The sequence below is a fragment of the Mirounga angustirostris genome, unplaced genomic scaffold (genome assembly GCF_029215605.1).
Source record: "Mirounga angustirostris isolate CCGP_5_RB_7025 unplaced genomic scaffold, mMirAng1.0.hap1 SCAF_7, whole genome shotgun sequence".
NCBI lineage: Eukaryota > Metazoa > Chordata > Mammalia > Carnivora > Phocidae > Mirounga > Mirounga angustirostris.
Genome location: NW_026991715.1, coordinates 128,746,721 through 128,765,146, shown reverse-complemented (window position 1 = coordinate 128,765,146; position 18,426 = coordinate 128,746,721). Strand labels below are relative to the sequence as shown.

The 18,426-nt window shown below is 44.7% G+C and overlaps 1 long non-coding RNA gene across 1 annotated transcript in view; it reads left to right on the top strand.

Moving 5' to 3' along the window:
• The first annotated feature begins 2,271 nt into the window (after positions 1-2,271).
• LOC135365449 (uncharacterized) overlaps positions 2,272-18,426 on the top strand; it is a 32,067-nt gene continuing 15,912 nt past the window's right edge. Inside the window, exon 1 of the long non-coding RNA XR_010413337.1 lies at positions 2,272-2,633. This is a non-coding gene — a long non-coding RNA (uncharacterized LOC135365449). The remainder of the gene's footprint in view (positions 2,634-18,426) is intronic.

Sequence of the window (18,426 nt, the reverse complement as noted above, 5' to 3'; positions counted from 1 at the left end):
GGGCGAGGGAGAGATTTAGTTTAGTTATAGAGATGTCAATAATCTCAATGAATAATTGTCCTGCTCTTCTATGATGAACGTTATCTGTATTCAATTCAACCAGTTCTGACCATATAAGGGTTAGAGACAGCTTTCAAATTATTAAAAGTAAAGTGCATCACAAAGAAGGGATCTGTTTTATAAATTCAACACTGCAAAAAAACCTGCTAGATTTTTTTTTTTAAGATTTATTTATTTATTTCAGAGAGAGAGAGAGCGTGCGAGTGACTGCACATGCACGAGTGGGAGGGATGAGCAGAGGGAGAGAATCTGAAGCAGACTCCACCCTGAGCGTGGAGCCTGATGTGGGGCTCTATCTCATGACCCTGAGATCATGACCTGAGCCAAGATCAAGAGTTGGACTCTTCATGGACTGGGCCCCCCAGGTGCCCCCCAATTGCTATATATTAAAGTTCCAGTCTCTTTAACCATATGTATTACTGGATCGTATTTACTACGTGTTTTGGTTCAGATACTTCAAGAAAAATGATTTATTTGCGTTTCAAATTCCTGGGTTATGTCTTAGTTACGACTCAGACGTTCTGCTGATTATATTAACACTGACGCTTTACGATGCTTTCCCCCATGATGCCAGGAGTATTGCATAAGCCAGATTGAGAAACCTGAGTCAAACTGAGGCAAACGTGAGCAAACTTCATCCAAATGAAAGTAGAATTGGCAGTTTTCAACCAGATATTTACAATGGCTGAGTTTTTGTAAGTGTCAAATTTCACTGGAGGCAACATTTATGGAGTGACTATTGTATACGCTCTCTTACGTGCCCTGGGGTTGGGATATAAGGATAAATTCAACACTTTCATTCTTGCCCTCAGCAAGTTTGAAACTCAGAAATGCAGTCTTTGATATTTCCTTCTGAAGTTCAATGGCAGTTGACAAATAATGACCGAGGGCCTGGGGTGTTCCAGGCAACATGCTAAGCATTTGGAAGTTACTGCAGGAGACAAACAGGAATACAGAACTTGCTGAGTAATAATATAAAATACCGACAAGGGGTTTGCAGATACAAGAATTAAATCCTCTCTCAGAATGTGGATGTTTTCTGGAAAAGAAAATGCTGCTAAGTGAAAAGAAGTTATTGCCTTTGGAACCCGGAGTCCCTTTCCCCTTGGAGGTTTGTTGAGATGCCTCTTTCCCCAGAGGAAAAGTCCTCAGAGAACTCACATCTGTGAATACAGTGTTTTAACAGTCACCTCAGCAAAGCGCAAGGCTATTCTGGGAGCCAGGGGCCTTGCCTCCTGTGTTAGTCCACTTGGGCTGCCAGGACAAAATACCACAGCCCAAGTGGCTTAAGCAACAGAAATTTATTTTTTTCACAGTTTTGGAGGCCAGAAGTCCAAGGTCAAGGTGCTGTCAGGGTGGGTTTCTGGTGAGTCCTCTCTCCCTGGCTTGTAGACCACCACCTCTGTGGCTCACCAGAGAGAGCTCTCTGGTGTTTCTTCCTCTTCTTCCTTTTTTTTTAAGATTTTATTTATTCATTTATTTTAGAGAGAGAGAGCATGGGGGGAGGGGCAGAGGGCAAGAGAGAAGGAGAGGAGCAGACTCTCCGCTGAGTGCGGAGCCCGACATGGGGCTCGATCTCATGACCCTGAGATCATGACCTGAGCTCAAATCAAGAGTCAGACACTTAACTGACTGAGCCACCCAGGTGCCCCTCTTTCTCTTCTTATAAGGACACCAGTCCTGTAGGATTAGGGCCCCACCCTTATGACCTCAGTTGACTATAATTACCTTTTTAAAGGGCTTTCTCCAAATACAGTTGAAATGGGGGTTAGGGTTTTAACATATGAATTTGGGGGGGGACAAAATTCAGTCTATAACAACTTCTTTCATTTTAGATATCAGATCATTTCATCTAGGAAACAGTAGTGCCTGAAAGTAATTGTCCCCCTCCCCTAATTTAATAAAAACAAACCAACAAACAAACCAGGTCCTTCTAGGTTAACCCTGGAAAGAGAATCTCCTGGAGAGGAGGCATCGCTGGATCCTATGGCCTCTTGTTTGTCGCCCACGTTCCACTGCGCTGTGTGTGGGGGGGGTCCTCTTATATGCATTCCTGCCGCCAACTCCATGCTGCCTGGGGGGAGTGGTGAGAGCGGCGAGTATCATTTCCCCTTTAACAAAACCGGCCTAAACAGGGCGGCATGACCTTTCCACGCATGCCTACAGCACAGCTGAGCCAAGGTTATGTCACTTAAGAGAGACTTTCCTGAGAGCCAGGAAGTGACAAAAGGCAGAGAATTACTGACCGCTATAGGAAGCACGATAATCCTTGGGCCAAGTCTTCTCTGTTTGGGGTCCACTAGAGTGAGCCGCCTTGCTTCCTAGTTCCTGGGGTATTAAAGATACCTAACCTTCCAAATGCTATCCCAAGAGAGAATGCCTAAGCAACTTTTCTTCTCTTTCCCATTTCCCCCCTTGCTGGTCACACCAGCAGTGACCGCCCCTCTGCAGGAGAAGCCGTGGAGGCAGAACCCCAGCACGACGACGTACCAGTGTGCCTCTCGGCATTTTCTAACAGGTCAGCCCTTGGCTGGCAATTATCACCCCTTTGTCTCCATGGATGTGGCTAAATGGTGAGTCATCTTTATCTTCCTAGTGCTCCAGATTAAGCACCGAGGTGTGCCAGACACCCTTGGTGGAATAAATGGTTCACATGCCATCTTTTTGTCGGGGTGCTAGATGATCTCCGCTTCATTCCATCTCTTCACTCCTGTATCTTTCTCCCTTCCAAGTGACAGACGTCCAGTGCCCCCCAAAAAGAAGTCAGAAGGGATGAGATCAAATAATTCTACCACATCTTGCTTGCAGAGTTTAATTTTCATAATTACTCAACAACCTCCGACAGCATGAAAACCCACCCTAAAATCCTGATAGGCCCCCCAGTAGTTGCGAAAAGAAGTTATTGCCTTTGGAACCCGGAGTCCCTTTCCCCTTGGAGGTTTGTTGAGATGCCTCTTTCCCCAGAGGAAAAGTAATAACAATAATAATATTGTTGTTAGAACAATAACAAAAGGACTAAACAATAACAAAAGGACTAAAACAGCATATTTACATGTAGATGTTCTGAGCAGCTAATCTTGGTTACAACATTTAAAAAGCACTGTTTCCCATACATGCATTTTATCTACCAAATAAAAATGATGGAAAATGCTTTCATGTAGGAAAGGAGAATTTTTTTTTTAGCAGTGAAAGCCAAGGTTATTTTCCTAACTCAATCGCAACTATAATTCTCAGCCTTCTGCTGTCACTCTTCAAAGCAGGCCCCCAGTCTAAGATCTGGGAGGCGATGCCAATTCCTGATTCAGCTCCTGACTCTCAGTGCGCAGGATTCCTCTTTGAGCATTCCCTTGAAGAACTGAAACCAACTTCCCTAAAGAGAAAATTACAGAACTTAGGACACTGTGTTGTGATCTTAGTTGAGACAAATGTTCAAAAGGAGTTCCTTTTTTATTTTATTTTATTTTTTAAAGAGTTTATTTATTTGAGAGAGAGGGAGAGAGGGTGTAAGTGTCGGGAGGGGGAACGGCAGAGGGAGAGGGAGAAGCAGGCTCCCCGCCGAGCAGGGAGTCGGATGTGGGACTTGATCCCAGGGCACTGGGATCCTGACCTGAGCCAAAGGCTTGACCGACTGAGCCACCCAGGTGCCCCAAGGAGTTCCTTCTTTAAAAATTTATTTTAATTAAAAAAAATAGACAATGATAGAAAAGACCAGGAAGCCAGACTCAATTTTTCTTTGAAAATGTTTAATTTCCGTGTTTCCAATTTTGAGTATTTGGGCATGAGGGTAGCTCTGAGCAGAACCTTTTCAATCCACTGGTGTCCATGAATTAAAACAGGCCTCTCAATCATTCATTCATACAGTAAGCATTTATTAAAGGCCTCCAGGTAGGACTGAGGGATGCAGAAGTGGGAAGGGACACTCTCCCTGCTCTCCAGGGTGCACAGTCGGGACCTACGGTGGGATGAGCAGCCCCCTCAAGCAGCCCGCTCACTGGCACTGGCCGCTTGGTGGCCTTTGCGGGAAAAGGGGTGGCTGGGAGGTTTGGGGCAGTTTGGAATGAAGTGGGGTCCCGTGTCTTTCCATATATAAAGTAGGACGCGAGGGGGGACTCTGGCTGCAGGGCTCGCTGGGTTCAGCAGATGTCAGAAAAAAAGTTATTTCGATGACTCAGTAAAAAGAAGAGAGAGGAATCCAGGCTTTTGATCAAATATAGCTTATTCGCAGGAGGCTGGGGCAGGGAGAGGAGAAAGTGGGGAGAAAAGCATACCTAGGTACAGCAGTGCAGATGCCCAAGAGTCTACCAGGCAAATGCAACTGACTGCAGGGAAGACCTCCAGGGAAGTGCCGCGGAGATGAGCGGATGGACCCAGAAAGCCTCCAAAACAGTGCCTGGCCCATTTATAGTAGCTCTCCTGAGAAGCCTCCGAGGACTTAGTGGTGGTAGGAAATTCCTTTTTATTGTCTGGAACACTCGACAATGCTTTTTAATATCTGTGCTGCCCCTTCTCTACTGATCTCTCTCTGGACCACCCATGGGAAATCCTCCCTGCCCCCTGCCCCCTTTGGCCTTCCGTTGAGTCCTCAAAGCTTCGCTAATTCTCGTTTGACACGTAAGGTGGCGGGTGGTGTCTGATACAGTCAGTAGATGTCACTGCCAAATAGTGCAGGTGTCTACCCAACCAAGCCCTGGGGTCAGAAGCTTCAGGTTCCCTTCAGTGGATTTACTCCCTCCTTGGCTGGCACTGGGAGGTCTAAAATCTGTGCGTGTATTTACTTAAGACAGCGGTGTGGCCACCTCTCCAGTTCAGATCTGACGTGGGAGGCTTGGTTTCCCTGGGGTCTGTGATCGCAGGCTCTCATCGGCGTCCAGCTGTAGCGCATTGCCTCATGCCCTAAGAAGCCACAGTTGCCCTGCAAGGCTGATTCAATGGCATTTAATGGTATCTAACCCTGGCCCATTGCCCTCTGGACTTAGATCTTTAAGTTGTGGCCAAAAGCTCAGCTCCGAAGATGGAGACAGGATCAGGTCCCACATGGTCTTGAGGGCAGGAGTCAGTCTGAATGTGTCCCGTCACTTGATAGCAGACAGACACTCTTCATCAGCTACTCAGGACACCAGGCGCCAGGAAGTAAGTTGAGGTCAGGGAGTTTGTTTTATCTACTGATTTGGAAAAATATTTAGCCTCCCTGGAACAGGGATGTGCATTCCGTGTGCCTGAAGCCATGAAATTTGGCAAGTCCCATATCAGATGCCTAAAACTGTTATACAACTCAGTCTAATTTAGATTGTATGGCTGCCAGAGGGAACTGGGTCTCTCATTTGGCCCAAAAGTCCCCCCTGACAATTCTTAGGGCCCAACAATCAATACCAACCCACAACAGTAATAATGATAACAGGAATAATATCCATTGCCCAGATTCGATAACATAGCTTTGCATAATCAGAAGCTAGAGTTTGGTCCAGAGGGACATGTGAGAACTTGTGCAATAATTTGGCCCTCCTGCAAATGAAGACAAAGGTATCCGATGGTGTGGATTAGAATGAAAACATCATCCAAGCTAGTGTTTCTTCTGTAATGGGCTCTGGCGACCCAAAAAGAAAAGCCATCTTTCTTATAATTTTTCAGAGAAGAGGCTATGCATGTCCCAGGTCATTTTTATTCAAGATTGTCTTAGAAAGATTTAATTCCACTTCATTTTGCATGGTATATATGAATCTATAAGAGCAAGCGCTCAAAACTTTGTTCTCTGGCCAAGTAACACGTGAAAGAGAAAAGCAAACTCAAAACCAGTATGTCGAACACTTACCTTCCAAATGGTGAGTGATACTTACGTTGTGTTTCTGTGTGTATGTGTTCAAAACCATGGAAAGGGTGTATATTCTATTTTTTTTTAAGATTTTATTTATTTATTTATTTGAGAGAGAGAGACAGAGATAACAACAGAGAGCATGAGTGGAGCAGGGAGCCTGACGTGGGGCTCGATCCCAGGACCCTGGGATCACGACCTGAGCCAAAGGCAGAAGCTTAACTGACTGAGCCACCCAGGTGTCCCAAGGGTGTATATTCTAGATTCAAACAGATGTGGGTTCACCTTGTCCCACAGCATATCCTTCGGCTTTCTCATCTTTATGTTCTGCTCATCACACCAAAGTGTATTTTGTGGAATGCTAATTTTGTAGAATAAAAAACAAGGATCCCGGGAAAGAAGCAAAGAAACAGAGTTAAAAATTAAGTTTGGGAAGGGCCAGGTTGAATAAAGTTCTACTGGCTTTTTAGTCGTAGGGTCACTCAGAGCCTTTACTATATTTACATATAATGAGATTATCAAAGAGGGGAGCTGTATAAATGAGAACACAAGGAATCTCCAAGAGTGGCTCAAACTTATCTATGGAAACTCTTTCTCCTAAGCATCTCATGGGATCCAGGAATTTAGAAAAATCATGACTACACCCCTCAGGACTCTTCAGTTGTAAATAACAGAGACCCAACGCTAGCTTAGACATTTGCTCGGGTAACCAAACGGAAGGCAGGACACGGGTGCGGCAGCTTATAACAGTTACTATTTGTTGTGAGATGACCACGTGCCAAGCACTGTTCACCATGCTTCACATGTGTTAATTCGTTCAATCCTCACAACAACCCCATGAGTTACGTACTATTATTATCTTTTTACAGATGTGGAACTCAGGTTGCGAGGCGTTCTTGCCCAAGGTTACCCAGGTAGTCTGACTCCGAGCCCACACCTGGAAGCACCGTGCGTTGTGCATCTCCAGGGACTTCAGTGCTGTGAAAGTTTATTTTCTTAGTGTGACTCTTGTGTCCTTGGGTCTGTTTCGTTCTCTTCAGCCAGCTTTCCCAGTGAGATTAGAGACCAGGGTCTCACCTTTTAGCCTGCTCCTCACCTCTTTACCAGGAAAGGGATCCTCCCCTATAATGCTCTATTGAAAACCTTCTGGAGAAGGGCTACGATTAGCCGACTTGAGGTCACACACCCCGTCTTGGTGGGCAGGAGGGGGAGGTGTTCTCATGAGCTCAGCTCACATACTGCTACTGTGGCTGGAGGAGTGGAGGACGTGATTGGCCACATCCACTCTACCAACATGGTCTTCATGGTGGGGGAGGAGGGGAGCAGGTCTCTGAAAGAAGGAAGGTGTGTTTTCCAGAAGCAGCAGCCTGGGGCATTGGTATCCTGAATTCTGACTCACCCTGGGATCTTTTAGGATCGAATGGACTATGTATCTAGAGCGGCCAACACCGTCCCTGGCTCTGAAATAGGTTGTCAATTTATTGCTGGCTCCTTGCAGAAGAGAAAGCCCCTCCATTTAATGGGGGCACTAATCTAACTAGTGGCATGGCTGGCCAGGCAGTGTGCTTTGTAAAAAAGTCACAAGAGTTAGTCATGTCAAGGTCTGCGTCTCAGAGATCAGACCAACCTGGAGGACAAACAAAGCCAAGTCACGGGCGCCTGGGTGGCTCAGTTGGTTAAGCGACTGCCTTCGGCTCAGGTCATGATCCTGGAGTCCCTGGATCGAGTCGCGCATTGGGCTCCCTGCTTGGCGGGGAGTCTGCTTCTCCCTTTGACCCTCCCCTCTTTCATGTGCTCTCTCTCATTCTCTCTCTCTCAAATAAATAAATAAAATCTTTAAAACAAAACAAAACAAAACAAAAAACAAAAAACAAAACCAAGTCACAAGTCCAGGGAATGGGGCAGTGAGATCCAAATCTGTCATAGAGCATAGATAGACGTGCTCAGATGGGACTCATCAGGAGTCTGTGTCCAGAGGTTTCCAATCTAAGTAGAGGGCACAGCCAGGAGTCCAAGCATGCAGGACGTGGTCCAGCTCAGAGCAAGGTCTGGATGTGCCCACTGGGATCAGAGAGCAGGATCCCGGGCGGGTGGATCCCAGGGAGCCTCCCTCAGACATAGAACAGGGAGACAAGACCTCAGATTCCAACATCAGGGGTTGACTAGGGAGCAAGTGATACCAGAGTGTTTCCTCCAATTCCTGGATGGGAAAGATCACACAAACAACACACCGATTTACTGCAGCCCACCACACCCACAAATTCTAAAGGCCATTGACTCCTTGCAGGAATGGGCTGCCAAATCCCCAGTGGGGCTCTGCGGGGAGCACTCGCGGCTGGGGTTCTGAAGGACACTCTTCTGCAGGTTAGTCGTGGTATTGGCCGCTCTGGTTCTCGGACCAGGAGGGTGTGGTGCGCCTCCTTTTTTGTGAGTTTCGACAAGGTGGGTCCCCCTCCACCTTTGCTGTTGTTCATTTCACGCCGCCACTGTCATAAATTACCACAAACTCAGCGACTTAAAACAACACAAATTTATTACCTCTCAGTTCTGGAGCCCCGAAGGAGGCACTGGGCCAAGATCACTGGGCTAACATCAAGGTGTTGGGAAGGCTGTGTTCCTCCTGGAGGCTCGGGGGGAGGATCCCTTTCCTTGCCCTGTCCAGCTTCTAGAGGCTGCCACGTTCCTTGGTTGGTGGCCCCTCCTCCACCTTCAAAGCCAGCAGCCTAGCATGTTCCAGCGTCTAACTCTGACCCTCCTGTGTTCCTCGTTAAGGACCCTTGTGATTACATGGGACCCCAGCCCCTTCCAGATAATCCAGGATAATCGCCTCTTCTCAAGGGACCTTAACTTAATCATACTTTCATGGTCCCTTCTGTCATGCGAGGAAACACATTCACAGGTTTCAAGCATTAGATGTGGAAATCTTTGGGGAGCCATGAACCTGCCCACCACAGTGTCATGTTCACTTTTAAACCTCCAACAGCTTTGGCTGTTTGTCACATGCATACATCATTTCCACAGGGCTTCTCCGGTTCCGGGTTTCCTAAGCACCAGCCTGGGTACCTGCAGGATGAAAGCTGCATGCCCTGCATGTTTTAGCTCTCCCTGTGGAGGATGATGGGGCTGGAGGGTCCCCGCTGTTCCCCAACGTGGGATGTGGGAGTCATTGTCTATGGTAGAGGCCCAGGTCACCCAGAGAGCCCTCACCGACCATTATGATTTCCTCCACGAAGGGGAGAATTTCTTGGCAACCTGTCGCTAGCTGCAGTCATATAAATCTGCTATATTTAAGCAAGCTTTATGGAAAAGCAAATGGGATGGATAGGTCTCTGGAAAAATTCTCATGCCTGTTCTCCAGGAAAAATGCATGAGACTATTCATCACTGTTTGGTTGGAATGGTGAAAAACTGCAAACAACTAAAATTTCCTTCAGTAGCAGAATACTTAAACTATTCCTACACCCTATGGTAATAAGCACAAGTCTGTACATGAATATGGAAAAATATTAAAAATATAATATTAAGTGAAAAAAAACCCCAAGTTATAGAATAATATTGTTCATGTACTTAGGAGGTAAAAGTTTAAAAATATGCTCGGGATGGAAACACTTCAGCTTCAGGATAGTGGGCTACTCTGGACTGGAGGGAGGAAATGACGTTGGCTAAGGCCACGGAGGAGACAGTAGTCGCACTGCTAAGTTTCATTTCTTGAACAGCAAAAAACTGAAGTGAATATGGCAAAGTGAGAATATTTATTATAGCTAAGTGGTATAATATACTACAGTATTTTAGTGTATGTTGAAATATTCGATAATAAAGTAATAATGAAAAAATCTAAGCATAAGACATAATGGTTAGTTTTTTTTTGAAGCAATATTTTTTATCTATAATATAATGTTAAAAAGAGATTTGAATTAGTCCCGTTATGCGGTCAAACTCCATACCGAGCCAGTGAGTGATCTGTAGATTTTCAGTGCTGTACCCCGAGTTACTGCTGGAACCTCGGGTCTTTAATTCCAATGCTGCAGCTAGTCCTCTGCCTGCTTGTCTGTCTACTTAGCACGGCCAGTGAGAATGTATTCTCTTGTTTTCCTCTTATACAAGATCCCACTTGAAAAGGGGATAAGGTTTTTGTTTGTCTACCAACACTAATTCTCTTTTCAATGCTTTTTTAAAAAAGATTTTATTTATTGATTTGGCAGAGAGAGAGAAAGGGAGGGAGAGTGTACAAGTGGGGGGGAGGGGCAGGCAGAGGGAGAGGGTCAAGCAGGCCGCCCCCCCCCCCCCCCCCGCTCCGCCCCTTGAGCAGGGAGCCTGATGCAGGGCTTGATCCCAGGACCCTGGGATCATGACCTGAGCCGAAGGCAGACTGAGCCACCCAGGTGCCCCTTACCAACACTAATTCTTACTAAGAACCTCTCTAGTAGAGTTCCGGCATGAACTTGCTTTTTAGCAGGGTAAAGTCAATGTTCCAGATTTTTTTTTCCCCCAGGGACTTATGCAATAGACATGAATTTTCTCTCTGGAACTAGATGGAAACATATGCTAGGTAAAATTTTTATAATGAATATGGAATTATCTTTTCACTACAATCATTTTGAATTTTGATAGGACATCATCCAAATAACGATGTAAGAATGCAGCTTCCCCAGGGCTACATTTCTGCCTTATCCCCAATGTTACAGGCAAGTTTAAAAGCAACTGCTGTTTAGAAATTTGATACAATCTTCCTGTGTCTTTTCTTTTCCAGTCACCTAGCACTTTGTACTTTTCTTCTCTCTGCACGTCCCATGTTGTACTATTTCTCCAGTCTTCCCAAATTGCAAGGAGAGGTTCCTGACACTCTGCACGGAAGGAGAATTTATAGTTGAAAAACAAGATTTTAAGGAGTTGAGGTAGTGGAGTCAGAAGTGAACATATAAAGGTTTTTATACAATTTCTTATTGTTGTTCACTAAGTTTAGAGCAGTATAGGTAATACATTCATGGCTGCTGCTAGGCCATACAGAAGCTCTGTGCAAAATTTAAAATGCACCCCTTTCTCTGGGTGGACACAGCCTCAGTTGGCCAGGTGCCCTTGTGCAGGGCACAACCTGCCCAACCATACATGGCTGCTCTGAGAGGGATTATCCATAGCACTTCATACATCCTAAAATACTAATATGGATATGCTACAGATAATTTAAATGTGCTTGACAGAAACTTTTTAGGGTCTTTCTTCTGCACTTGAAACAATATGCATGCAAATATCTTTGCTGAGATAGCTTGTATAGTAAGAGACATGTTTCTTCCTCTGCATCTGTGTCCATCCAAATAGTCAGCGAGTGGGGACTGTTGAGTCATTTCCCACACTCACGGTGGCTCCAGGGGTGATGCCCCCCACAGAGCCTGGAGGGTGGTGGGAGCAGGGCCGATGCAGCACGGGAAGGCAGTAGTGCACTGGGAAATTGGTTCAGACAGATGGCACCTATGAGTAGAAATAAAATAACTGGAGTGCCAAGCTGTGTCTCCGGACTGTTCTTGCGATGCCCACACACAGTCCATCCAGCCAGTTAACAGTGAGCCGTCCCAGCAACTGGGATCCGCAAACCAAGGAAAGCATGGCATAGGGAGCTTCGTGTGGATGGAATAAATGATGGAGGACGGCTTTCTTTTATTATTTAATAAGCCTCCCAATAATTGGCTAGGATTAGAAAATTCCAACGGGAAACAACTACCACAAAAGCTGGAAACATTCTGTTGGATTTTTTCAGACCACTGACTACATTTCAGTCAGAATTGAATTCGCGTTTCTCGTGCACTTTTTTTTTAAGGTTTTATTTATTTATTTGAGAGAGAGAGAAAGAGGGAGAACACAGAGGGAGAGGGAGAGGGAGAATCAGGCTCCCCGCTGAGCAGGAAGCCCGACGAGGGACTCGATCCCAGGACCCCCGGGACCGTGACCTGAGCCAAAGGCAGACGCCTAACCAACTGAGCCACCCAGGCGCCCCATCTCATGCACTTTTAAAAGATATAATTTGGAAGCAATCACACAGGAAAGCTGTAAGTACCCCACGGAACATTTTTACCTCTGAGACTTTTCTTTTCCTCTTTGTGATTAGTCAGTATTTTTGTGGGGAGACATATACATCCTGTACCTCATTGAACTGACAATTCATTGATTGTGTTTTTCCAGTATGAGTATGGGTTCACGTGTTTGGGTAAGAATCTGTGATTACCATAACTTATCTTGATCAACTGTCCCCCTTTCGGCCCCCATTCAGGCTGGCTTCTGTGTCCTTTCTGGCATGTCCCCTCATTCTCTGAGCACTTGGTGCTTTCTGGCCTCAGATGCTCCAGATGTTCCAGCCTCATCTTCCACTGTCCCTGCCCCAGCCTGGGGGTGGGCCGGCCATTTCCTCGGGGAGCCCTGGTTCTCTTCAGTGACCAGTGGTGATTAGGATTCAAGATCTGGGTACTGGGTGTACTCACTGTTACTGGAGTATTGTTGCTCCCAGTCCCCTTTAGTAGGCAGATTCTCTCTCTGTCCCTGTCTCTCTTGATATATGTATGTACAGATACACACACTTAAATTTATATTAATTTCTGTATCTGATGTTTATTGAAACTCATGACCTCACGCCAATACCTCCAATTGGAATCCATCACCATAAAAGTTCCTTCCTTCCCATATTTGTACTTCTCTTCTGCATGAGAAGCCTGGCTCCATTACCTTTACAGTTGTCCCCCCTTATCGGAGGTTTCCCTTTCTTGGGCTTTGGTTGGCCATGGTCAGCTTTGGTCCAGAAGTAGACGATCCTCCTTCCAAACTATTGTCAGAAGGTCCCTAGTTGCCTAATGGTCTGGCACCATGCCTCCGCCCCAGTAAGATATTTGGAGAGAGAGACCACATTCATGTAACGATTACACAGTGTATTGTTATAGTTGTCCTGTCTTACTATTATTGTTGCTAATTTCTTACTGTGCCTAATTTATAAATTAAACTTTTTCACAGGTATGTGTGGCCAGGAGAAAATATAGTATATCTAGGATTGGTACTCTCTGTGGTTTCAGGCATCCATTGGGAGGGTCTTGGAACATATCCCCCACGGATAAAGTGGGACAACTGTACTGTACTCCTTCGATCAACCAGTCTGCCACTCTTTGTCCTGCCCAGATGCCCTCTTCACTCCAGAGTGTGGGTACCCCTTGCCTGGCTGCCCCTCCACAAAGATACCCTTCTCCCCCTTGCCCCAGCACCCTGGCCTGGCGGCCCCCCACCTCCAAAGGATGCCTGCTCCTCATACAGAGTTCTAATGCACCCCCTGCCCCCGTGTGCAGATACTGCATTGCCCTGGCTGAGCTGACATTCCGTTCTGGGCCACCATGGCTTCTTCTCTCTTCTCTCCTTTTCCTGCCTCATCTGGTAGCTTTTGGACTGAATGGTTTGAGAAGGAAAGAGAAGAGAAGCAGAAGGAGGAGGAGGGGTTATATGTACTTTTTAAGAATGAAAGGACCCTAGGGGCGCCTGGGTGGCTCAGTCAGTTAAGCGTCTGCCTTTGGCTCAGGTCGTGATCCCGGGGTCCTGGGATTGAGCCCCGTGTAGGGCTCTCTGCTCAGCGGGGAGTCTGCTTCTCCCTCTCCCTCTGCCCTCCCCCTCCACGCATGCTCCCACTCTCTCAAATAAATAAATAAAATCTTAAAAAAAAAGAAAGAATAAAAGGACCCTAACCTTAACCTCACTAAATCAATGTTGAACCATTTTAAAAAATAGCGTTGATTTGGTGACATGCCAAATTGTTGGCCTTCCTGGGGCGCCTTGTGTCTCTGCTCAGCCCTGGCTGTCAAGCCCTCTCATAGATGTCTTAGTTCCTTCCTTCTATACAATCCCAGAGCCCAATCCTGAGGAAGTAGGCTTCTCTCCGCTTCCTTTACCTTCCTGAGTTTTCACTGAAGACTCTGTGGTCTACCCTCATTTTCTGTTTTCAGCAGTCTGGCTCCCGCCTGCATTCTTCCTTTTCTAAATATGCCTGTTGGGAGTGACTTGGGTTTACTGGCATCAGAATTCTCAAGCTTGCCACAGAGATGGATAGGTTTGTTGCTAGAATTTATCAGGAACTTGTGACTGAATTTCTTTACATGTTTATTCCTGAGTCTAGAGCTGTTTTTCTTCCTTCCTTCTTTTTTTCTTTCTCTCTCTCTTTTTCTTTCTTTCTTCTTTCTCTTTCTTTCTTCTTTCTCTTTCTTTCTTCCTTTCTTTCTTTCTTTCTTTCTTTCTTTCTTTCTTTCTTTCTTTCTTTCTTTCTTTCTTCTTTCTTTTCTTTCTTTCTTTCCTTTTTCTTTCGTTGTTTTTTTCCTGAAATCAAATTAACAATATTTCTTGACTCGGCAGCTATGGGAAGGCTAGGGTGAGAAACAATACAACAAACAGGAAAGAAATGACTGAGTCTTGGTTCTGGACATGTATTTCTCAGTCCCCACTCTAAACGCTAATAGACGTGTGACTTCATTCAAGTTACATGACCTCTCACACCAGCCGCAGACTCATCTCTCCAGTGAGTGTTTGGCTGGATGTCATCTAGTGTCCTGGCTAGCTCGAGGGTCCTAGGAGCTCTTGAACTGGTGTGGAGGAGAGAAATAGAGGCATAAAAGTAACTGATGAGGACTCTAAAAGTCCTCCAGTGGTTTGCCTCATTTGGACTTATGTTTTCATTCCCAAGCCTAGAGATTAGGTTTTAAAGGATGCAACCTGAAAGGATTTGGAGAAAAACTATTTCAGATATCCACAGGAGCTGTTTGAAATATCATGTGGAATATAAAAATGTTGAAGGCACAGTCTTCTCACAGAGGAGTTTCACTCTCCGCAGAGAAGACACGCTGTGCAAATATGCACTAATGTTGCAAGAATCCAAATAAGCCTGGATGAAGTGCTAACATTACAAAAGTATAAACAATGGCCATGGTAGGAATTCCGAGATATGTGGTCTACAACAGGAGAAGCTGTCCCTTTGTTCTGGAGTCAAGACAGGCCTTTTGTAATGAAAGGTGAAGCAAAGGCCTTCCTTTGGACCTGACGGGGGTTCGCTAAGTGACTTGTCTCTGTACATGGGGTCGCTACTGTGGGCACGGCTGCCTCGCTGCCCATTGTTTTTGCATTAATGGGGCTTCTCTAAGTACAGATCCAGGACATGATGCTTTGTATGTCAGTGCTCCAATATTTGGAGAGAGAGACCACATTCATGTAATGATTACACAGTGTATTGTTATAGTTGTCCTGTCTTACTATTATTGTTTTTGCATTAATGGGGCTGTGTATGTGTTCTTGCTCCCATATCAGGAGCAGAGACCCTGAAGAGTCTGGGAGCACCCGCAGCTCCAGTCTCCTCTTTCCTTATGCTGGAGGAAAGACTGTGCCAAGGAACTTTGCTTGGAGCAAAGCGACCTGGGTGGGATTTGGCTGACTCCAAATGGTGTTATTAAAGACTGAATCCCCCATTTGGTAAATGTACTGATACAGAAATGTGTTCTGATGTCTTTTGGGGCTAAAGAACAATACTGTAGTCCTGGGAGTGGAGGCTGGAGTTTCCTGTGAAAGGAACGGACAGTCTGACCACCAGTCTGTCATTCTGGAAATGTCAGTCCTGGGGAAGGAGGTGGGAGCATAGAGGGTGGGTCTTAGCAGAGGCAGAGGAAGAGTCTTCTCTCTAAGGTCTCAGGTCAGTTAGCCTGGAGCACTTAGGAACTATTTCCAGGAAAGCTTCTATTTCACTTGCTCTTAGACTTACTTTGAGTACTCCATTCCAACCAAAGGAAAAAAAAAAAGCCAATTCTTTCCCCACAATTCTTTATTTTGGTAAACATGCTCATGTGTCATGGCGGCTCACAGCATTTAATTATCTGGTTTACCCAAGATGATTGTAAAGAAACAATGACATAAAATAAAATGTTGAAATGTCCAAGTGAAAACGTCAGAGATGATCTAGGTTAGTTTCACAATAGGGTTGTGTTGATTTTCTGTTGGAACAATTCTTTGTTGTATGGGACTGGCCTCCTCATTACAGGGCATTTAGCGTTCTTGATTCCCTTAATTTTTGTGACAACCCAAACCCACCCCACACATATCCAAATGCCCCCAGGGTGGAGGAAAGTAACATTCCTGTTGAGAACCACCAAAACCTCCATTAACTAGAGGATAGGAGGCCTGAAGTAGTCATGTGACTGCCAAAATTACAGAGTGAATTAGAGAGCCTGAAAAGAAACCAAGTCCTCTCACTCCTATGGTCAATCTTATTATCCTCTTCACCTGAAATTAAGAAACTAAAGTTCAGAGTGGTTAAGGACATGTCTTGGATCACACAATTCATAAAAGGCACAGCCTGTAGTCAGCCCCAGACCTGGCTGGTTTCAAAGCCCACCCATTGCACTTCATCATGTGATGCTCATAAGCTAGCTCGTATCCAGTTAGAAAATGAAGACCCTGACGTGCCTGACACTTTCTGCAGGGTGTCTCCTCCTTCCCCAACTTACAACTAACAAAGTGATAATCCATAGATTTTTCTTTTCTTATTTTTTTAAAGATTTGTTTATTTGAGAGAGAGAGAGAGAGAGCACGAGCATGCGAAAGCAGGGGGAGGGACAGAGGCAGAGGGAGAGAATCCCAAGCAGACTCTGCGCTGAGCTGAGAGCCCAACACAGGGCTCCATCCCAAGACCCCGAGATCATGACCTGAGCCGAAATCGAGAGTTAGATGCTCAACTGACTGAGCCACCCAAGAACCCCCATAGATTTTTCTGATATTTCTAAAATGTTCTAATTTTTCTCATATAAGGTAATGTAAAAGTTGACATTTTAAAGTGACAGATTATGCAGAAATCTCTAATTTTTTTTGGTTATTACTCAACTATTAACTCATTTGGAATTGTGCAAATAATTAAACTTGCCCAACCCTGCATTCTTTCAGTATGACCAATTTCATCATGGGAGTTTTCATACAGAGATCTAAAATGTCCACAAAATATGTTACTATTAATGTATTACTATTAAAAGCAAATTCTTCAAATTTCTAACTGTGGAAATTAAGGATTACATATTATATTTTGTGTAAAATGAAACTAAATTTTTTTAAAAAGTTTTTATTTATTTATTTGAGAGCGAGAGAGAGAGCAAGGGGAGGGGCAGAGGGACAAGCAGGCTTCTTGCTGAGCATGGAGCCTGACGCGGGGCTCGATCCCGGACCCTGAGATCATGACCTGAACCGAAGTCAGATGTTTGACTGAGCCACCCGGGTGCCCCAAAATGAAACTAAATATTGAGAAGATGTTTCTGTATAGCCTCTCTTCATAAACCTAGCCTATTAACTAGTTCTGTTGATCTAAGTAATCAGAATCATTCTGGCATTTGGAACTAGCACATGCAAGTTTACTTTTTTCTTCTATAATGATTTAAGAGCTATTCTTCATTGAAATAGTCTCAGTGCTATTTGTTCATGTTTCTAAGAGACTTGTAAACAAAGCATAACTGTAAATTAAAGAGACCCATGTCACCAGTGATAATCAAAATCTTTCTCATTGTTATAGATGGTCACCCAGATAATCATAACATGCTGATATTAAACTTTCTGAGGTTATTTTAGAAATATAAATGCAAAATTCAAACATTCCTGGAAGACTCTACCTTACATATGAAAGCATTTCTCTTCAGCTATCACTGTTTTGTGCCTTAAGATGCTATAATTCTGAGTCTAACTCAGCCACATAATTTAGAATAACTTAAAAAATGTATTTAGAAAGTCAGTGCTTGCAAAATTTGGTTAAGTTGATCTTTTTAAAGGGAGCAGAATGTCGTTTAGTCTTACTGGATCAGAAATATTTTAAAATCAAGTGCTGTGTTTCACAATCACTGGGAAGCAAAATTCTCCACATGTGCATTTACTCAGAATAGCTAGATAATTATTAGCCATTTCGTAACTAGAGGAATGGTCAGAATCCCAACCCTCTATTAACTCAATTTACACACTTTTTTTTTTTAAAGATTTTATTTATTTATTTGTCAGAAAGAGAGAACAAGCAGGGGGAGGGGCAGAGGCAGAGGGAGAAGCAGGTTCCCCGCTCAACAGGGAGCCCGATGCGGACTCGATCCCGGGACCCTGGGATCATGACCTGAGCCGAAGGCAGACGCTTAATCGACTGAGCCACCCAGGTGTCCCTCAATTTACATGCTTTTTTAATACAATTTGACGAACACGTATTACTGTATTCATAGAAACTGGAGTTTTCACCCACTCCATAGAGGTTATCAAGAGGCTGTAAGGTATTTTTTTTTCTCTTTAAATACAACATGCAGAATATCAAGGGCAGAAGAACTATCAGAATGCATATGGAAATTTTATACCCAACACATACGTAGGAATTTATAGCAGCAAGTCATTGTAATACCCTTTTCAAAGGGTTCATTACATACTTATTCTAAGGATGATGCCAGTGCTCTAAACACCTGTTTCTCAAACTGGGGGTCACAATGCCTGGGGTTCCAAGGATATAGTCTCAGATATCCATGAATTTGCCATACGAAAGTTTAAAAG